The sequence below is a fragment of the Panthera tigris genome, chromosome E1, assembly GCF_018350195.1.
Source record: "Panthera tigris isolate Pti1 chromosome E1, P.tigris_Pti1_mat1.1, whole genome shotgun sequence".
Classification (NCBI taxonomy): Eukaryota; Metazoa; Chordata; class Mammalia; order Carnivora; family Felidae; genus Panthera; species Panthera tigris.
In genome coordinates, this window is record NC_056673.1 from 6,589,804 (window position 1) to 6,612,882 (window position 23,079).

The 23,079-nt window shown below is 45.3% G+C and overlaps 1 long non-coding RNA gene across 1 annotated transcript; it reads left to right on the plus strand.

Moving 5' to 3' along the window:
• Window positions 1-400: 400 nt before the first annotated feature.
• On the plus strand, window positions 401-22,774 carry LOC122233600. Its single transcript, XR_006211231.1, has 3 exons — window positions 401-550; window positions 22,178-22,308; window positions 22,416-22,774. It is a non-coding gene; the product is annotated as an uncharacterized LOC122233600 (long non-coding RNA).
• Window positions 22,775-23,079: the final 305 nt, after the last annotated feature.

Genomic DNA, 23,079 nt, shown 5'->3' on the forward strand with positions numbered 1-23,079 from the left:
AAAAACCCTCATCCTAGTGGCCAGGGGGCCAGGGGGAGGCTTACAGCTGGTGGGGCAGCACCACAATGTCATCAGGGACCTAGACCTTGATGGTTTCCTCTGCCACTTTGAGCGTATGGCTTCTAGTCTCCAGATTCACCTCATGGTCCTAGAGAGCTGCCAGGCTACCATCCATTACAACTGCATCCCAAGTAGGAGGAGAGAGAAAGTGGGGGAAGTGTGGTTCTTCTCTTTTGGACGATGTCCCAGGAATCCTAGATGACACTTCCATTCTGTCTCATCGGCCAGAGTATGGTCATGTGGCAATTATCAGCCACAACAGAGGCTGAGAGTTGGGTGCCCAGGGGTCTCTTTCATATATCGAGCCTACAATGTGCCTTTTCTTATCTTCCAGCGGCCGCAGCTCGCCTGAAGTCCGCGTTGTAGCCTGGAAAAGGCTGGATGAGTGTTTGCTCACCACTGGACATAAAAAATAATCTGCATGTTTGAAAAGGATACGCTGAACTCGTGACCTGTAATAAACGGTTAGTGCTTAGTCTTTAAAATGCAGGTAAGAGTCTTCTCTTGTGCTTTTTCCAGAAACGAATAAGCCAAGAAAGCCCATGGTACAGTCTCAAAATGATGTGGAGTCTTCAAGTGACTTTTTCTTTAAGGTTTTATTTTATTTTTAAGGAATCTCCACACCCAACGTGGGGCTCGAACTCACAACCCGAGATCAAGAGTCACACACTCCACCGACCGAGCCAGCCAGGTGCCCCCCTTTCAGTTTTTAATACATGGTACTCAAAGGGGTTCTTTCACACCAAAACCTATAATGATGAAAATGAAGGAGTTATTTGGGAATAACTGTGTCCATTATTTATATGCTCTGGAAGGAAATGCATGCTGGTCACAAAACCATTGAGTGAAGCCACTGTCAACAACAAACTCTAATAATACGGCCCCGGTAGGGTTTTTTAAGTGTTTTTTTTTTTTCTCTCCCCCCAGCTTTATCGAGGTATAATTGACGAACATAATAGTGAGATATTTAATGTATACAATGTGATCATTTGATAGACGTGTATGTTGTGAAAGGGATTCACCCCATCCAGTTAAGTAACACATCCCTCTCATTTATTTATGATTTGTTGGTGAGAACATGTAAGTTCTATTCTCTTAGCACTTTTCAGCAGTGCAATACAACATTATCCACACAGTCGTCGTGTTATACATTAAATTCTCCTATCTTATTTATCTTACAACCATCGCTCCCTACTTCCCCCCTCCCCGTCCCTGACCACTTTATAAGCCTCTGTTTCTGAGCTCAACTTTTTTAGGGTTTTGTTTTGAGACCCTTCCTACTTCGCACTCCCTCCAGTAGGCAGATTCTTTTTTTTAATGTTTATTTTTGAGAGAGAACACAAGCTTTATTTTTGAGAGAAAGAGAGAGCACAAGTGGGGAAGGGGCAGAGAGAGAGAGAGAGAGAGAGAAACAGAATCCAAAGCAGGCTCCAGGCTCTGAGCTGTCAGCACAGAGCCTGACGCGGGGCTCGAACTCATGAACCGTGAGCTGAAGTCAGATGCTTAACCGACTGAGCCACCCAGGCGCCCCTCCAGTAGGCAGATTCTTGATGTCCTGGAAGGAAAGTGTCTTCATCTTGGGTTTTTCCACCTCCCCCTCCTCACCCTTATGCCCAGAGGCATGTAACCTGATGTGCATAAATAGGTTCAGAAACCTCTGGAAACTGCATGTCAAGTTGTGTGTACTTGCGTATTTGCAGTGGGAGCAGGACGCTCAGCAGATTCTCAAAAAGGTCTGTGCTCCTTAAAACTGCTGCCCTGGTGGTCTATACTTCAGCAATGCAGACACCCACCCCCAGGCCACACACACAGGGTTATCCTGTGCCTCCAAGTCTACCAGGGGACAAGGGGAGAAGGCATCCCGGGTAGAGAGAAGCACCGCGAATCTGGTAAACTCCTGCTTTGCTTCAATATTTCAGCACAAAACCTGTCTTCTCTGTAAAACTGACTCCTCCGAGCAGATGTGGGCTTTCTTTGTTCAGCTTAAGCTGCCTGCACCTTGGTTCATCATACTGCTTGTCACTGTTTGCCTGTGTTGTGATTGACTTTTCATATACGTATCACCGATGACCACAACTGGCACATGCCAGTGAGTTTCCAGTGGGTGGGCATATGGATGATGGATGGATGGATGTATGGATGGATGGATGGATGGACAGATGGATGGATAGATGGATGAAGGATAGATGGATGATGGATGGATAGATGGGTGGATGGACAGATGGATGGATGGATAGGTGGATGAAGGATGGATAGATGGATGATGGATTGATGGATGGATGGGTGGATGGATAGACGAACAGACTAAAGGATAGATGAACCTTCTCTTCTCATTGCCGCTTCAGCATTAGCCACAGATCCATTCTGTTCCCTATCAGATCAATCATTTCCCTAACTCAGGGCTAACATTAATAGCAATGCCTGAAACTGCTGAAGGTTTAGGCTTTAAAATACACAATCCTGGGGCGCCTGGGTGGCTCAGTAAGTTAAGCGTCCAACTTCAGCTCGGGTCATGATCTCACAGTTTGTGGGTTCGAGCCCTGCGTCAGGCTCTGTGCTGACAGACTTCAGATTCTGTGTCTCCCTGTCTCTCTCTGCCCCTCCCCTGCTGGCACTTTGTCTCACTCTCAAAAATAAATAAAAACAGGGGCGCCTGGGTGGCTTGGTCGGTTAAGCGTCCGACTTCAGCTCAGGTCACGATCTCGCGGTCCGTGAGTTCGAGCCCCGCGTCAGGCTCTGGGCTCATGGCTCAGAGCCTGGAGCCTGCTTCCGATTCTGTGTCTCCCTCTCTCTCTGACCCTCCCCCGTTCATGCTCTGTCTCTCTCTGTCTCAAAAATAAATAAAAACGTTAAAAAATTTTTTTAAAAAAATAAATAAATAATAAATAAATAAATAAATAAATAAATAAATAAATAAATAAAAACATTAAAAAAAAATTTTTTAAATACACAATCATGATTTATTGAACTTCGGTCCACCCGTTTCTGTTTTCTCCGGACGAATCCTAGAGCCGCAGCGATATTCTTTAAATGGGCTCCGTTCCGCTCCTTAACCAATAGTGTCTTCTTTTTGACGGGGACTGCTTCATAACTCTGCTTTTTTGCAGAAGGAAAAGGAGCTTCCGGGCTCTGGCGGATCTGAATGTAGCACCATTTTTCACAAGTTGTTTTCGCTTTAGCAACTTTACGTGGCTCTCTGTCAATCACCAGTCCTTACCCTCGACAGTAACTGGATTTTTTTTTTTTTTTTAATTTATTTTTGGGACAGAGAGAGGCAGAGCATGAACGGGGGAGGGGCAGAGAGAGAGGGAGACACAGAATCAGAAACAGGCTCCAGGCTCCGAGCCATCAGCCCAGAGCCTGACGCGGGGCTCGAACTCACGGACCGCGAGATCGTGACCTGGCTGAAGTCGGACACTTAACCGACTGCGCCACCCAGGCGCCCCTAGATTTTTTTTAAAAAATGGTCTATTTGGTTCCTTCCTGGGGTTTGACTGAGTTTTAAGTTTGCGGTGCTGAGTGGCATGTTTTAGATGTGCCCCCGGGAGCTGCTGAACTTTGCCTTCCACGTCGACAAACCACGAAAGACAGAAGAACCGGGAGAGGCAAGAGTTACTGTCTGGCAAGCCCAGAGTCTGCCTCTGCCTGGAGCGGCGTTTTGGATACAACTCATTATTTGTGGAAATGGTGTGTTCCACAGGCAAAAATAGCTTTTTAAAAAAAGAACCAATCTGTACCCTCCTGAAGTCATGTCAAAATGGATGCAGGGTTTCTCATGGAAAGGAGAACCATTTTTATTATGGCCTGAAGGGTCCTCGTGTACTTGGCCTTGCCACATGAAGCCTAGTCTAGGAGGCTTTAGGGTCCAGAACAAGCGAATAGAGGCTTAATGATGAGGTAATGAGAGCAGAGGTCACGGGTGGGAAACAAGTTTTCTATTTGCAGCCACACAGCCATGGGAAAGTCTCACCCAGAGACCATCAACTAACGAAAAAAAACCATTGAAAACGAAGAAGAATGTGGGAACTTTCCCTTACCTGATCTTAAGCACAGAGGGACACCGGACTTTAAATAATAAAATCAAACCATAGAGGTCAGCTTCATATGAGAATCAGCAAAGGGAAAGACAAAGAGGAGGGAAAAAAGAGGGAAGGGAGTAAACGGAGAAGAGGGAGCTTTTGTAATTGTTTTATTTTTTTTTTAACGTTTATTTATTTTTGAGACAGAGACATAGCGTGAACGGGGGAGGGTCAGAGAGAGGAAGACACAGAATGTGAAACAGGCTCCAGGCTCTGAGCTGTCAGCCCAGAGCCCGACGCGGGGCTCGAACTCACGGACCGCGAGATCATGACCTGAGCCGAAGTCGGCCGCTTAACCGACTGAGCCACCCAGGCGCCCCTGTAATTGTTTTAATCACTGGCCTATATTGTTACTCTCCGCAAAGACATGAAGCACAGATAGGTTGAGTAACCTGCCTAAAGTCAACACAGCTAGCTGGGAGAGGAGCCGGGATTTGAACCCCATCAGCCAGGCTCCAGGGTCTGCCATGATGCGGGTGTGAGGGAGGGCTTGGGAAAGCTGAGTGTCCCAGCTCTGACCCCCATACTGCAGACTGACTATTTGTATCCCTTCAGGATTCATGTGTTGACAGCTGACTCCTGATGGGAGGCCGGGCGTTGGGGTGGTCAGGTCACGAGGGCAGAGCCCGCACAAATGGCCTCAGTGCCTGCAGAAAGGAGGGTCCTTCGGCCATGTCGGGACGCAGCGAGAAGGCGATTCAGATATGGAATCTTCCAGTGCCTTGATCTGGGACTTCACAGCCTCCAGAACTGTGTGAAATAAGTCTCTGTTGTGTCTAAGCCCCTCGGTCTATACACTGTTCTGTTTATAGCAGCCAGACGGGGCTGAGAGCCCACAGAGCGCCCATTCCGAGTCCCATTCTGAGTCCCCTTCCGAGTCCCAATCCGAGTCCCCTTCCGAGTCGAGCTGCCCACACTCCACTCACACCACTGGCTCTTGGTAGAGCACCTCTGAATGCCCAGCTCAGCTCATCGCCCCTCACCCAGGGATGAGCCCGGCCTAACCCTCCCAACCTATGTGACCTGGTGTCCTGTCCCCGGGGGGCCTGGTGCCCCATGTCCAATAGGAACATCCAGGAGTTCTCTGCCCACACCTGCCGTCAACACACCTGGCCTGGCACTTTGATCAGTTCACGTCCACGTTCCTGTCCTAAGCCGATGGAGTCCCTGGCGGGATACAGCGAGAGGAACACATCCCGACTTGGATCTCAGCACTTAGGGTTCAGCAGAAACCAGCGCTGAGAGAACGTGTTGAAGATCAATGGAAACGCAGCTAGTCCTCAGTGGGGACGTGCACAGTGGGGTCGGAGGCCGATGCTGATCCCATCGCTGTCGAAACCTAGAAGTTTCGGCCAAGCCGGTAAACCCTGCGGGGCGAACACTCCAGCCTCAGTAGCGGCTGGATGTCTGCAGGTGGAAACGGCACACAGTGACTTCTCGACTAGATGGAGGGATGTTTCCAACCTGAACGTCTGCCTTGAGGAGACTCGACTGTATTGGGAAAATGTTGTTTTGTAGATGATACACTGTAAATCACTTCTCTGCCCGCAAAGTTCTAATCTAATCACAGGCTTTGCTTCTGGTTCGGAAGACGCGGTCAGGGAAAGGCCTGGGTTTGAGTTAAGCTGTGCTGAGGAGTAGAGTGGATACAGTGATGGGACATCCGGACCCCCCCAGCTCCTGGGAGCATTGGGGGCCGGTGGGATCTCAGCTGCATATCATCCAGGCATTTGCTCCTGGCTGAACAGAATTGCCCATGGTTTCATACGCTCCCAAGGGGCCCGTGTGTTCACTGCCTGCTCCTTGGAGACAGGGGGGATGAAAAGGCCTCTCAAGGCAGGACAGCTTTGGAGGAGCACCCCCATTCCAGAGCGGGCTGGGGTTCAGGACCAGGAGTAAAGAGAGGAAGCCTTGGTTCGTCTTGGGTACCATATTTAAGGGGGTGCCAAAGATCTCAGGAATCAGGGTGTATGCAGTTTTAATGCGCCGTTTTCCTTACGTAATGCAAAAAACATCCATGATAGTTAGCAAAATTGCAAACCCAGGCTGACCTCAACAGGGCCAGGATTAGGGTGAGGAGACTAAAGTTCAGTCCTATAGATGCACGGTGAAATTCAGACTTCGTTCAAACTTTGTGCATCGTGGATTATTCTTTTTAATATTAGTTTAAAGCTATTTAAATGCTGCCTTAAAACCTTACGTATCTTGCCTGCTGAGTTTTCTGGCACCCCTTACATATCACCCCCAGGCAAGACTTCGTCACCCTGATCCCCGGCTGGGGTCTACTGGTCCCACGTCAGGGTAACTGCCCCCTGCCCCCATGCTGCCTGCTTTTCTCACTCCCTGTAGGATTTATTCCTAAGCCGCACCCAGTAAGCCTCCTATATCCACACCTCACGATGTGTAGGTCGGTTTCCTGGGGAACCTTACTGAGAATGAGGAGACAGCTCGGTAGCATAGAAAGCTTATATGGTGGGCAAACCCAAGTTGGAGGCTCAGCCCCACAATTCACTGAAAGTGTGGTCCGAGGCAAGGCAAGATGTTTTCCTCCAGTGCAAAGTGAGAACAATGATGCCTGTCCTCCATCTCATCCTGGAGCACTGTGAGGAGTACACGAGCTGATGCAGGCAAGGAATTTCGTTCCGCGTCTGGCAGATAACAGGTGTTTGGGAAACGGGACTCCCCCTCCCTGGTTTCATCCTCACCCGCCCTTAAGCAGGCTGAAGAGATCATCAACATGACCCAGTGCAACAAGACTGGAAACTTCGGCAAAGGGATGACAGCGTCTCACTGTGTGTGTGTGTGTGTGTGTGTGTGTGTGTGTGTGTGTGTTTGCCAAACGAGCCTGGGTGCATCCCTCTCCAGCTAAATCAACGCGCTTCATCCTTTTGGCTGCTGGTAATCTGACCCAGTGCTTCCCGGTGAGATCCTAACGTGTGAGGTCTTGCTTCTTAGTCGTCCCGAAATAGCTGTGATTAGGGACCATTAGGGACTGGGGTGCCTGCCATTCTCTTTACGGCCGAGGAGGAAGTCCCCATGTGCCACTATCAGGGGCGAGACGGCATCTGTCAGCCGCCACAAATCCGCAGGCTCCTTCAGACCCAACGCCAATCTTGCGGACTTTATCTCCGTTCCCCCAAATGCCTCAGACTGTTTGCTTCTCGCTGATAGGGGAATCTGGAATCTCATTTTCTCAATGGCCAGATGATTCCTAAATAGCAAGAAACTGAGATAGGTGTTACGGAGTGTCAAGGAAATCAGGAAAACCAAACAGAGGATACAGCCCCCTCTTTGAAGGAGCTTCCAGCCTTCCAGTAGGGGAGAGAGAGTAAACAGACGTGAGACCAGCAAAATCCATAACCGTCTCCCCACATGCTGCCTGGCAGAACCCTTCAGGGGGCTCCTGTGACGCCTCCACCCAGCTCTCCTGCACCAGCCCCTCCCTCCACCCCAGACGGAAGTCACTTCTTTCTATTTCTTTAGCCGATTGCAACACTATCACGGTAGCATATTAGCGTATACAAGAACACACGCGTAAAAGCATCTTGAAATGCTATTCCCGTCTCTAGAAGCTTTACTTCAAATGTGATTGGCTACATCCACTCTTGTGCATCTTTTTCTCTCGTCCATGGTATTTGTGCAACATGGGTGCTCAGTAGATGCTGGCAAAGGAATGGTACCTCTAGGAAAGGCCAGAAACCCCGAGTGAAGAAAGGAAGAACCTGTTTCCAGGAGAGGTGAATTTTTTTTTTCTGAGACGGTTTTTTTTTAATGTTTATTTATTTTGAGAGAGAGTGAGCAGGGGAGGGGGAAAGAGAGGGGGTGGGGGGTAGAGACAGAATCCCAAGCAGGCTCCGCACTGTCAGTGTGCAGCTGGATGTGGGCCTTGAACCCACGGACCGTGAGATCATGACCTGAGCTGACATCAAGAGTCACGCTTAACCGACTGAGCCACCCAGGCGCCCCTCTGAGACACCAACATGTTCCTCTGGAGTCAGAGTTACAAACCGGAGCTCTAAGGGCCACATTCAGCCTCCGTACACATTTACTGGGCTGGCAGGGCGTTGTGAGGTTTGAAATCTAAATTGCTAGCAGACCCATCCCCCAACATTTGCCATCCTTCCTTGTCTGTCCTCTAGGCCTGGGACAGATACCTGGCTCCCAGGGCCATCTGACTTCTCCTGCTCTGCAATAGCCTGTCCACAGCCACTTCCCTGTCTGGAGGTAGACCTGTCTGGCCAAAACACCTGGAGCCTTAAGTTAACTTTTCCTTAATTTCTCAGCCCTGTCCCTAAATGTAAGCAGGGTAAACACTCCTCGTTCCGAGCCAAAACCAGAGCTGGGGAGACCAGGGAGATAGCCGTGATGGAATGCAGACCATAAAACAATACTGGTTTGTTGGTTTGTTTGTTTTTCTCCTGTGAATCCTGACAGCCACCTTGCGATGAGTTCTTTATCCCCATTTTACAGATGAACAAGCTGAGGCTCACAGAGGCTATACACTTGCCCAAAGCTACAAAGCTGGGAAGTAGCAGAGACACGTTTCAGAGCCACATCTGCATGGAGCCCCCACCCCTAATCTTATCCCACTTGGAGCTGCCAGGGAGAGAGGCAGCCCCAGGGCAATGGGGCAGCCTCCATTAACAAGGGCAGAGCTGGGGAGGAGGGCGACGCGTGTTCTGAGCAGCACGGGGCTTTGCATGCAAGTAATTCCTGTTTATCTGCAGTAAGGCAGGCCCGTCATGTGCAGATAATCCAAAAATAGTTTCTAATTTTTCTTGGGATAAATATAAATTTTTTGGCAACAGACACCCCCTTCAAAGCGTGTTTTGATTAGAGTTACACGAAAAGGGGTTCTTATTCTCTGAGGATTTGCCAACTCACGGGCGAAAGGGAATTGAGAAGCATGCCGGCCGCTTTCTCTCCTGCCCACCAGCAAGTCTGTGGACGAGCCGCACAGCTGTCCAGGAAAGGCCACCGGGTGGAAGGAGGTCATGGGGGCTGCGGCTGAGTGTCTGCCACTCTTGAACAGGAAACCCAACTCGACCTTCCTCACTTCGCAGACGTTTCTTAGGAAACAAAGATCTGGTTGAGAAGCATCTTGGCCAAGGTCACAAGGCAAGTTTGCACAGAATTGGAACTTAGAATGTAGAGACCTTGGCTTTTCAGTACTAGCTCTCCTCCCTCATCCTAACGTTGGACTGCTCCAGAGTGAGGAATGACCAGGAATTGGGGTAAAGAGGTGTCTGTCTGCATACGGTTCAAAGTATGGGCCCAAAATAGGAGGGGCAGAAAATGGCGGGTGGGCAATGCTCTGTTCTAGACCCGGAAACCAGACTTCCTTGAATACCCTACTTCTGAAAAGTAATGAGCCACTTGGAGGCAACAGTGAGGCAGTTTCAGTAGTGTGGACGGGGCTGAAACTTGGAGTCCAACAGACCTATCTGATTTGGGGCACATAACCTATCCTGGCTTTCCCTCAACTACAAAATTCAGTTACCATGAGAACTCCCAGGAGTGCCTGGCGGTCTTGAGGGTTCATCTAGCCCCTTGTGGGTGCATCTGGCTTCTGTCAAGTGATTTATTGATTAAATTTAGTGATTTACTGGTAGGTCACTTTTCCTTCATCCAAACATCTCCAGTAGATGAAAGGGAAGTTAATAAATTGTCACACAAAAGAAAAACAACATGTATCCTCTCTGTCCCTCAGACTCAAAACCCATGCTCTTCTGTGCCACCATTAGATGGTGATGGCAGAAGTGGTGACAGAGCTGGACAGGGGACATGGGGAGAGGAAGGAGCAGGAAGTGAAGCCACCCTCAACCATTGTTTTCTGAGTTCACATGCTCTAGTAGACCAACGTTGACCAAAGTCATCCACGGCAAACAGGAGGACCATTGTAACTGGAAGCGTTAAGCCAATGGGTGCCATGTTTCTGTCTCCACGATGGGATCTGAGAAAGCCAGGAGTTGACCATCAACATAGTCTTAACTCTCAATTACTTTATCTAAGTTGATCCTCAGGAATAACCCAGGAACTGGTCAGAAAGGATTCAGTAATCCCATTTGGCAGATAAGCAAATTGACATTCAAAGAAGTTAAATGATTTCTCCAAGCAAACGGCATGTATGATAGAACTGCTGTTCTAACCTGTGGTGGACTGGAAGGGGCTGTTCACTCACCTCATAACTGCTTGAGGACAGTCTGTCTCTCATTTATCTTTGTGTCCTCAGTGCTTAGCGGACAATAGGCAAGCATTTGTTGAGGGAATGGGTTTCCTATATATCATGCTACTATGCGTATATTTGAAGAATCCACTATAACGAATCCCCACGCCTTGTCATCTCAGTAGCGGAAAATCTCTGTGTCTAGAAACTGAGCCAAGGATAAGTCAGTGTGACAAGTCTTTTTTTAGCCATATTAAAGAGGTTGAGTACAAATGTTCTTAACTAATCATAATTCCTCAATCATTTACAAAGTTATTATTTGCCCACTTTCTAAATATAATCAAGAGGCCTGAATTCTCTAATTTCCTATGAGAAATGGAAGTAACATAGCATCACCCAATGACATAATTTCGATGTATTTAGGTACAACAGAATGAGAAGCTGAGTGAACCGGGCATGTCTTTGTAATTAACATTGCCAACTTTGGGGTTTTATCTGGAGCCCTCCAGTTTCGTAGTCCTGTAAAATACCGTATTTTGGAAAAAGGAAGTTCCCTTCAGGGGAGAAAAAAAAAGTCCTGTGTTTCTTATTTCAAGATAACTCTACCCTCCAACATCTCTGAACCCATCGCCTCTGGCCTTTGGCTTGCATTCTTGCCTATGTATGATGCATCCCCCCGTCCATTCACTTTCTTGCCAGACTGTCTATGTAAACAAGAACTCTAAAGCCAAGTGTAGGAAGACAAGAGGAGGGGAGATGTCAGTAGTTTCGTGCTATGAAGGAGCACTGACCTGACCCCTGAGTCTGAACTCTTTGACATCACCCACTCAACATGGAAGCTGATAAGTAGGAAGCAGCTGCGTGCCATGATTCTGTGCCATTCTGTTAGGTCTTAGAGGTGACACTCCAGTGAGGAAGAAGGCAGGGGGGAATAGGAGATAGTATAGATTATCAGAGGGAGTGTCTGAGTTTGCTGGGGCTGTTACAACAAAATACGACAGGCCAGGGGGCTGAAACAACAGACATTTACTCTCTCACAGTTCTGGACACCAGAAGTCTAAGATTCAGGTGGCCACAGAGTTGGTTTCTTCTGAGGCCTCTCTCCTTGGCTTGTAGGTGGCCACCTTCTCCCTGTGTCTCCACTTGGTCTTCCTTTTGTGCATATATGCCCCTGGTGTCTCTCTGCATGTCCTAATCTCTTCTTTTTATACATACATTTTTTTCTTTAATTTTAGATAGCACACATGCACAAGTAGGGGAGGGGGCAGAAGGAGAGAGAGAGAGAGAGAGAGAGAGAGAGAGAGAGAGAATCTTAAGCAAGCTCCACACTCAGCACAGATCCTGATGGAGGGCTTGATCCCATGACCCTAGGATCATGACCTGAGCCAAAATCAAGAGTCAGACGCTCAACCAACTGAACCACCCAGGTGCCCCCTAACCTTCTCTTGTTTTTTTTTTTTTTAATTTTTTTAATGTTTATTTTTGAGAGAGACAGACAGACAGAGTCGGGGGAGGGGCAAAGAGAGAGGGAGACACGGAACCCGAAGCAGGCTCCAGGCTCTGAGTGGTCAGCACAGAGCCCAACATAGGGCTCAAAACCACGAACTGTGAGTTCATGACCTGAGCCAAAGTCAGATGCTCAACCTACTGGGCCACCCAGCTGCCCCCTAACCTCCTGTTCTTACAAGGACACCAGCTGGTTGGATTAGGGCCCACTACATCAGCCTTGTTTGATGTAATCACCTTCTCCAAAGACCATCACATTCTGAAGTACTGAGAGTTAGGCTTTAACATATGAATCTTGAGAGAATACAGTTTAGCCCATAACAGGGGGATGTGTACATACACCAAAGTCAGGCTTCATCTTCAATTTTTTCAAGACAGATTTAGACATTGGACCCAGGAAAATGAAAAACAAAATATATTTTCTAAGAGCATTGTACACTGGTAAATGTTTAACAACTGTAGGTCAGGCAAAGGGAAAGCCACGATTTGTAGTGTTTGTCAATTTCTGTGGTGTGACCATCCCCACCTCCATATATTTCAAGTTAGCACTGTGGTGTCACTGAACACAGGGCTGGGAAGCGATTCAAACAGGCAAATCTCACCAACACACCTGTTAATAATGGGAAGGGGAAGTGATGCTGTGTTGTCCTGGCCAGCTTCCTTCTTGCCATAGTTGTGTCTGGCTCAAAGTCCTTCCTTACTCCCTATAAGCTACTGGTTCTCTAATTTGGCAAACTGGAGATCTATACATCTAAACATTTCCCGTTTCCCTTCATCTGGACCTGCAACATTTTAGTATCGATACACAAAATCCTTGATAGAACCCATCTCAACTCTCACTACTGGACAAACCATCTCTTAGAATGATCATGGGGGAAAGGTGGCAGATGTAAGAAAATGTTCAACAATCTCCAAAAAGGGAATTGAACTGATAAATCAAAGGAAATGCCCCTCCTTTCAGTAACAGTTACTGAAATAATCATAGGCAACCTAATCTCTAAGGTGTATTTTCAGTACTCTTTAGAGGATTTTACATTTATGAGGCTAGTCCTGAAAAGGAAGCAATCTGATGTTAGAAAATACTTACTGGCAATTAAAAAATGATAAATGCATTTTAAAGTAAAATATATGCCGTGCAGAGCAAATTAATGTAATTATAGTACAAGTTCCAAAAGCTTCCCCATAACTTGGAGAATAGGAGAGAAACATGATAAAGTGTTAAAAAGATGACAAGCATGGGAGGAATGACCCAGAAGCTCCAGTATTTCTGTGGAACAAGAATTCCAGAAAGAGAGATCAGAATGTTCAAAAGATTAATACTGAAAAGAAATAAAAGAAAAAAATTATTCCTGAACTACAAAAAAGACACGAGTCTTTTTACCAAGTTTCACATCTAATGAATGGAGACACACATCAAGACATAACTTCTTTGTATTTTTTTTAATCGAACTAGTGGGGAGAAAATCCCATAAGCACTCAGATACTATTTAAAAACTACCCACAAAAGAAAAAAAGTCAATTCTACATCAAACTTCTCCTTTACAACATCAAAAACTAGAGGTCAAGTTTACAGCTTTTGGATGAGAAAATATAGTGACAGAAATGTTCTTCAACATTCAGGCTTTAAAACTATACCAGTGCACCCATCCCTGCAAAGTAGACCAGAGAAAAACAAATAAATAAAATAGAGATAATGCAAGATTGAAGAAGGCAATATACAAATAAGTGGTGGTAATAAAAACAGTAATATTTAGACTACAGTTTCATAGTTTTTGTTAAAGTGATTTTGAAACCGAGTGCAAATATAAGAACAATTCTTGCCAAAAAATACTGTATCATGGAAAAGTAAATAAAGCCTAATTATCTTCTACTGGATTTAATATTCCTGGTCATTTTAACAAAAGCTAGAAGAGGGAGAGTAGCAGAGGCTAATTTATAATCTAGTTTGAATCAGAGAGGGGTTCCCAGGAGCACCATTTATCTAAGTTCTTGCAGAATGTCTAGGTGATAAAAAGGAGAAGATTGTTCTTAACATAGGGAACATGTAAATGGAAGTCCAGGACATTAACAGAGAAATACATGTTCAATTGCTTTTTTAAAGAGAGAAGGTAGTAATAAAAGGCTAAGATATAAAATTTGAAAATCACTATAGGAAAGAAAAACATAAAGAGAAAATTATGGGGCACGTGGGTGGCTCAGTCTGACTTCAGCTAAGGTCGTGATCTCACAGCTCATGAGTTTGAGCCCCACATCGGGATCTGTGCTGACAGCTCAGAGCATAGAACCTGCTTCAGATTCTGTCTCCCTCTCTCTCCCTGCCCCTCCCCTGCTCATTCTCTCTCTCTCTCTCTCTCTCTCTCAAAAATAAACATTAAAAAAATTTTTTTAGTTATGAGATGAATGCTTTTTTATTTTATTTTTTTAGATTTTTTAAATTTTATTTTTTTTTAATTTACATTCAAGTTATCATATAATGCATACAAAATTTTTTAAAGAGAAAATCATTATGGAGTCATAGAGAAGCAGAAAACATAAAACAAGATGAAAGAAGTAATGTTCACAAATAATTTATCACAATAAATATTAATGGGTTAAACCTCCCCCATTAACAAAGACTCTGAAATGGAATCAGATTGAAAATCCAGATTGTGTATGTTTATTAGATAAGTACCTAAAACACCATGGCATGAAAAGTTAAACTAAAAAGATGTACAAAGTTGTAACTTGCAGGAGAAAACAGAAAACACAGGGATAGTAACACTAACATTAAAGAACTCAAGGCAAGAAGTATTTAATGGCACGAGGTTGTGTATCTATCTGTTGCTGTTTCCTTGGTATAAAATGGGGAAAGTAATAAGAGATAATAAGAAAGTAATGGAGAATATTATAAGTCCCATAAGAATACTAAGTGAGATGTTGCTTAAAAGTATTTAGAACAATTCTGCCTGGCATATAGAAAGAGTTAAATAAATGATGGTGTAGAACTTAAGAGACATCGTTAACCAGTGTCTTCAAAATTCCCTCATCCACACCTTTGCTCTCTCTACAACCCTACTATAGTCTGTCATTATACCTCTGCTGGATTACAGAAATAATCCCCTAACTGCCCTCCCTGTCTCCAGTCCCACACACTTCAGTCCACCCTGCACAGATTAATCCTCTTAGAACACTATTTTTAGTATGTCACTCTTTGGCTCTAAGGTTATACCCAAGAAGAAATCCAAACTTTCCAGCCTGTTATTCCAAGCTCTGTACAATCCTCCGTGATCCTACCTTTATTTACAGGCTTATGTTGTATATTTTCCATATGAACTCTCTGGGAACATTCACCTTTCCAATAGCCCCGAAACATATTTTAATCACTTCTGTCTCTGCGTCTTTCTTTGTTCACACTTGAAAGCTCCTTACATTTATCTCCAGGTTGGCCTTCTCTTCTGCCAACCAACCTCAGTCCCAGTCTCTCTCTAAAGGGGGAGCCTAGCCTGTTCCACAAAGAAACTTTCCTCTTCCGATGACTCAAGAAATTCGGTCCTATATTCTACCACTTAAATAAATCTTCCCTTCGATCCTTCCTTACCATAGATCATCAAATTTAAGACTGCTGATTATATGATAAATCATTATTGTATGCACAAAAAAGAAAAACAATGTCAATTACCATGTGACAGTCCATTGATTTTTAAGAAGCATTACTTCTTTGGTGATAGTGCAAAATGGGAAAATGTGCATCTTAGGCTGAGTAAAATATGGTAGGTGTTTCATTCATTCATTCAATAAATATTTTCTTATTGCCTACCGTATGCTTAGCATTGCACAGATGGTGTCGCCAAACAGTACCTCACAAGGCACGTACGTTCAAGTTTATACTCTTTGCACACGTCTTTTACCACCCCCTGCTCCCCAAAAAGTCCCAGGCCAAGCAAATGAACACAGAGGATTATTACTGTGCGTTATTTGCACTGCTTTATAAAATTACTGACTTCCCAGTTATTTTGAATAACAGATCAGCAGATCCTTGTCTCCTGTTGATTTCAGATTTCTGGATTTTACTGCTTTAGAACCCACCCTGGAACCCATGATGGCCACCAGGCAGGGGGCAGGGGGCGGGGTGGTGGTGGTGAGGGCAGACATCCAAGGATTCTGGAGAGATTGCAGGATATCACTCTGGGAAACTCCTACTCTTGGAGCATATTCCTTGCAGAGCTGAGTGGGGAAGAGGGCCGCCTGGCAGCCGACAATCCTCATTCAATCAATCTGCAAACTTGTAAAGAGATTTATAATGTGTGAGGCTCAGCGTGAGACATACATTAGAGCACGTGCAAAGAGGGGTATGTTCTGAAATGAATACAGTGCTCTCTCAAATGAAGCCAGTCCTTTAGGGACATCTATACTTTCAGTTCTGTCTCATTTTCTTTTTTGATGTTCATTACCACCCAGTGAAATAGCCAGGCCGCATCTCACTAGTCCCATTTTACAGTGATGAAAGTGAGGCCCAGAGAGGTTCAGAGAACTGCCCAAACTCAAGTGGCTGAAAAGGTTTCCCAAATTGTAATTCACAAATGACAGCTCTTGACTGTAAATCTAATGCTCTTTGCCAGATTATACATGTAGAGAGTTAGGGATACCAATGGGGTGAGTGGATTTTCAGATAATTCCACAAGTCCTGATGGTATTCCAGAAACATCACCCCCATCCCCTGCCAACAAACACAAAAATCAAAGAACCATGCCAAAGAGTACCGACTGAATTGAACGTCTGAAGGTCCAAATATGAATGACGCATAGAAGGTCTATGCAAACCAAATTAGCAATGGAAGGTGACAGGAAAATTTCAAATGTCCCCATGTTCTGTTTAACCCTCTGCTCTTGTCTGTGGCTTGGTCCTGACCGAAGAGCTCCAGATGGAATGGACAGTGTCTGGGGCCAGGCTTTGGGGTGTGCTTTGACAGTAAGTTGGCATCTCGCCAGGCTGGGCCTTGACCATGTCCTCCCCCACCGTGATCCTGGCCCACATTGGCTGGCTGAATTATTTAAATATTGTCCATTACTAGTTAATAGACACAACATATTGAAAGTTTTACAATCAAATATTTATGCTGCTAGAAAACATTTTACATTATCTTTAAACAGCCATGTCATCTATTTATTTTCATTCTGTGATCTTTCTGTTTTGTATCAGAATTGGAGAATTTAGCCTATTTACGCCGAAGTAAATATTATGATGAAAACATTGGATAGCTCAAAAGTAGACTTTAGTAAAGTGCAGAAGTATTTTTTGTTAGGGTCAATTGCGCAACATCTCTTGCATGGAAATACATTAAGAAATTTCCTTGGGATGCTTGAAACATGGAGATTAATATTTCATGGCTAGACATTGCCTCAACCTGCCTTTGGTCTCCCTTGATGGAGCATCCTGACCCTTCTAGCCATTCATCCCTTTTCCTACCTGGAGAGAAATGCTTCTAGGGCACAGAGAAGGCATTTGCATGTGACTCTGGTCAAGGAAGTACATTTCATACCTAATCTTGGGCTGCAAGTAAGCGTTATTACCTCTAAAGTTACCATGGTCTGAAGCCATCTGTTTGGGAATCAAAGGCCACACACCCCTCAGCTTGGCCTCCTCTCTTTCTGCCAGATGCTCCTACCTTCTGAATGCTTCTCCCTAACTCTGTCCTGATTTGCTGCTTTATTAGGCCTCCAAAGCTAGTGACCCATGTTTCAGGGCCAACTTACCTCTGCCCCTAGAGAGGGACCAGACAGTAAATTCTTCCCATCGCTGAGTCAGAAAAAAGACCTTCCTTGAATATCAAGTGGTGTGTGTGTGTGTGTGTGTGTGTGTGTGTGTGTGTGTGTGTGTTTTCCATGTCATTTTCAAAGAACACTCTCAAAGGCACAAGAAAGGTGCCAGACCATCAAAGGGCCAGAAAGCACCAACTTTATGATGAGCCTTGACTCCCCGTGTCTGACTTCTGGCATTCAAGAGCGAATTTCAGCCCCTAAATTGGCCCTTTCGGACCCTACTCCTTGAGTGTCACTTCTTCACCCATATCTGATTTCTCAAGCTCAGGCTGAACTCCCAGTCAGAGTGATAGCTGTCACACACCTCACTTTGGAGTCTCAGTTACCTGCAGACTTTCCAGGAGCCTCACCAGACTTGAAGAGGGTGTAGGGAGAACGAGGCCCATGTCAGAATCTATGCCACATTCCCAGAAGCCTTCTAACCTCCTTGCATGTCAGCTCCTTCCCCTAAAGAAAGAAGGAAGCTGTATAGGTCTTAGGATTGCTACATGAGGAATAGATAAGAATTTATATGTCCATGTATGTATTATGTGTAAAGTGCCTCATGCTATGTTTGGTCCAGAGTGCATACTCATCAATTAAGTAGCGGTAAGTATGACCATTACTGTTTGTGCGCAGATGCCCTGATTTCCTCAAAGACCTCTCAGGTCTTGATTTCCCCTGTTGCTCTCCCATGTGAATATGGTTTTCCCCCAGTCAGTATCTGAACATCAGCTCTCACTCGTGCTTCCTAACTACAAGAAGTCACGGGAAATAGGATGTGTCAAAGAACAAGACAATAGAGAAACACAGGGGGAAATGAAGGGTAGAAAATCCATGCTTTAGAGGAAATTACTCATTGTGTTAAGAATACATACATACCCAGCAGGGGTGCCTGGGTGGCTCAGTCAGTTAGCATCAGACTCATGATTTCAGCTCAGGTCATGATCTCCCAGTTCATGAGTTCAAGCCCTGCATCAGGCTCTGTGCTGACAGCTTGAAGCCTGCTTGAGATTCTCTCTCTCTCTGTCTCTCCCCCCCCCACCTCTGCTCCTCACACACTCTCGTGTGTGTGCTCTCTCTCTCTCTCTTAAAAAAAAAAAATTTTATACCCAGCAAATATACAGTAAAAGAAGAGGAGCGCCTTTCTACAGATAAGACAGGATACAAATAAGACAGGAACTCAAGAACTGGTAAGGGCAGACCTGTGCCACAGAAACCCTGTTTCAAGTCCCCATGTGAGGACCCAGAGAAGGTCCATTTCCAGGGATCTCAGCTTCCTTGTCTGTAGAATGAGACATTCCATCCAGATTCATTCAACAAATACTTAGCAACCATTTATGGAGTGTGTTCTAGGCACTGGGGTTCCTCTGGGGGCACAGGAGAGACAAGATTCTTGCTCACATTCCCGTAGTGGAGACCAAAAAAAAACAAAAAAAGACCACTAAATAAGATCATTTTGGTAAATGGTAAGAGACAAAGAAAACAGAACCGAGAAATTCATAGAGTGTGTTTGGAAGGAGTGGGCTACTTCAAAAGGTCAGAGAAAGCCTTTCTGTGAAACTGATACTCCCGTGAATGGAGCCCAGGCATGCACAGCTCAGGTGGGAGGGGGCTCCAGGCAGTGAAGACAGCCGGTGAGTGTGGGTGGGTGTGGAAAGGAGGGCAGTCCTGTGTAATTGAAGGACAGTCAACTGAGCGAGCCTGGGGTGAGGTTGGGGGGTAGGCAGGTACCAGACTTCGGGGGACCTGAAAGCTAGCCATGTGCAGAAGGCATGTGAAAATCTGGCGAATGAAGAAGACTTCAATCAAAGGCATATTTACAACGATGTGGGTGTGGTAGAGGAACCACAAAGCACAGAAAATACCCAAAGGGAAAGGAATGGCAGGACACTTTGACCACCTCCAGTGCTGGGGGCAGAGTGGGGAGCGGTTCCCAGGACCCAAGGGAGGCAGCTGAATGAAAAACACCTCCTAGAAAGAGCTGTGGCCTTCATTCGATGGATGCTGCTGGGGTCAGGGGGACCCTGGGAAACCAGTACCCTGACCACGCTCTCCCACCTCCCTCCTACCCATGCCCAAGCTCCCCATTGGCTGAACATGCCTGCAAGTGGGGGGCAAAGGAGCCTATTAATGCTGGCCATATTGGTGCACCTGCCTCAAAGCCTCCAGAGTCAAGAGTGGGACAGGAAGAAGGTGTTAAGATCCAGAGAGGAGAGAGAAGCCATCAGAAGACATCCAAAATAGCCACAAGAAGGTGTTTGGTTTTATGCTGAGGGCATCAGGAAGCCGCTGGAGAGTTCTGAGCAAGGGAGCACTCCAAACGGATTTATAGTAAAATGATCACCCTGACTTCCGTGTAGAGAGCAGACTTTTAAAGGGGCAAGAGTGGAAGTTGGGCGGACTCTGTAGGAGGTTATTAACACCGTCTAAGCAAGAAATGCGTGTTGGTATGACCACGCATGATGGTTGAAGATAAAGAAAAAGGAATGGATTTATGATAGACATTGGAAAAAACTTTCTAGAACAATTTCCATCATTGGCAAGAGCTAAAGGTGATCCTTCTACAAACCTAATGGGCAATAAAAACGTACGTATGTTGTCACTGCTCTGGATTCAGCACCAGTGGCAACTAATGTTGCTTTTACAGTGCAAAGTGCATTAAGATCAACTTACCCACCCTCTGCTGTTTTTATATATAAGAAGGAGAGAGAAAATAAGGAATTTTCCAAGCCTGGCATGTAGAAAAAAATGATTTGTCTAGTCGACCCGATAAATAACAAATAGTAAAGTCTTCTAGTTTTATGGTTGACGTTATCATAAAGAACATGCTGTACTTATTATCTGGCTAAAGGGGGTTCATGCTGTATGCTGTTGAAGTGAGTTATAATCTTTAATAAACAAATGTCAGAAATTTTTAAATTCCACAGTCATGAATGCCTTGCAGAATGGTTGTCTTATTTTTCCTGTCTCTCTCTTTGGTGACTCTTCCATCAGACGTTAGAAATGCCTTTGCTGTGTTCCCCGATGTGGTATCGCTTCCAGCTAAAGATCTGAGGGCTATTTCTAACAATCCATGAACATCCCCTCAAGGATCAGGCCACCCCAGTGATGAGCAGCTTAAAGGCTGGTGTCATAATACGAATCCCAAGCCTCTAATTCACTCCTGGGAAGTCCCAGTGTCCCATAAATAAATCTGAGGAGGCTATTAAAGTCATATCCTTATGTAAGATAGGCCTAGCATGGAAGGTGATCAGAGACCGAAGAACATTGTGGAAGGTTTGTTTGATCATTCTGCACACATTAGGATTGCTGAGGAAATTGATCATCTTTGCAAAATGTACATATACAGATCACAACTCCTAGTATCGTAAAAAAATAAAGATTGTGGAGCTCCTGGGTGACTCAGTTGGTGGAGGGTATGACTTCAGCTCAGGTCATGATCTCGCAGTCCATGGGTTTGAGCCCCATGTTGGGCTCTGTGCTGACGGCTCAGAGCCTGGAGCCTGCTGTGGATTCTGTGTCTCCCTCTCTCTCTCTGTGTCTCCCCTGCTCATAGTCTGTCTCTCGAAAGAAAGAAAGAAAGAAAGAAAGAAAGAAAGAAAGAAAGAAAGAAAGAAAGAAAGAAAAGAAAAGGAGAAAGAAAGAAAGAAAGAAAGAAAGAAAGAAAGAAAGAAAAGAAAGAAAGAAAGAAAGAAAGAAAGAAAGAAAGAAAGAAAGAAAGAAAGAAAAAACATTTTTTAAAAATTTTAGATAAAAGATGTATATGTGAGTACCTCTGACATGACTGAGGTCAAATAACAGCCCTGTCACTTACCCAGCTGGATGATTTTGGTCGAACTGCTTTACTTCTCTAAGCAAGGCTACCCATCTAGGAGGCACAGGGTCTTTGGGGGAAATATTTTGTGTGTCGGGAGGATCCTGTCAATGTAAATAACTTGAGTCCCTCAACATCAGCATGTCAGCATGATTCTGGCAGCCTATTAACACTTACCAGTCAGGAGAAGTGATCAGCTCACCAGGCTGTCCTGCCAAAATCAGGGCTGGTCACAGGGCCAAGGACAACTCATTAAGCTCTAGTGCTGAAGCTCATTTGGGCATCTGGTCAACCCCACCACGCACTGGAAGGTTAGAGAACACCTCAGGAAGAGAAACAGAGACCAGGAAGGGGGCCCACCCAGTCTGACTTGGGCGCAGAGCTCTTAGCCCAGGTGGCACTGTTGACCTCTATAGCTCCTTGGAACCGCAAGAAGACTTAGAAAATTTCAAGGGAGTTACTCCAAAGCAAAGCACATCCCTGACATGTGGCATCCGGGATAGAGCCCCTCGTCTAAGGATGGCACTCTTTCTGAATTTCAGTTTCCCTGTCTCTAAAATGGGCATAAAAATGTTACCTACTTCCCAAGGTTATTGTGTGTGTTAAATGAGATAACAAAACCATCCACTTGATGGTAGCTAATGTTGTCACGGACTCATATGTACATATAAATACACTACATAAATATGCATGTTATAGCCCAGATTCAGCAAACTTTTTCATGATAGGTTATGTCTATCAGCATTTAACATGTGGCTCTGTTTTCTGGCAGGTGCAGTGGTGTGTCTGTCTTCAAAACTGCCAATCAGCAAACCCAAATACAGCAGCAACAGCAAAAAAAAAAAGGAGACACAAACCCTTTAGAAACATTCGTTCTAGCTTCTTTCTCAAAGCTCTACTCAAGTAGGTATCAGTCTACAGGGTCTGTTTCTCCTTTTCCAACAGGGCAAAAACAAAACTTGCAAAGTCTAAATACCTTAACACTGAAAACCTCTTGTTTCTATGATTAGAATTAACTCAAGCATGGATCATTCCACATTGATACTGCCAGTGGAATCTTTAGAAGAACCTCGGATGCGAGCCAATGCAAACATGTGAGTTGGGGTTTGCTCCCCACCTGTAGTACCACATCCAGCCTGGAGGCACTGAGTTCTTTTGAGGAAAGTCTGGTCTCATGTCACTGGGGGCTGTTTCAAGGATGTTGACCCTGCCCCTCCTTTGGAATCGCTCTGGCTATTTCTACGACAGAAAATAATTCTCTCCCAAAGGATCACCATTCACAGATGCTAATAGGTAGCATTGGTAGGGCTCTTTAAAATACATGATGTGCTTCTCGGGGTGCCTGGGTGGCTCAGTCTGTTAAGCGACCGACTTCGGCTCAGGTCATGATCTTGTGGTTCATGAGTTCAAGCCCCACGTCAGGCTCTGTGCTGACAGCTCAGAGCCTGGAACCTGCTTCGGATCCTGTGTCTCCCTCTCTCTCTGCTCCTCCCCCACTCATGCTTTGTCTCTCTCTCTCTCAAAAAAAAAATACATAAATAAAATATATGATGTGCTTCTCTGCACTTTAGCCTTGCCTGGGTTGGTTGATGCCTACGCAACATTGTTATCACCACCACCATTATGGTCACCATCATAGCTCTCCTTTTTTGGGAGCCTCCCATGTGCCGGGCT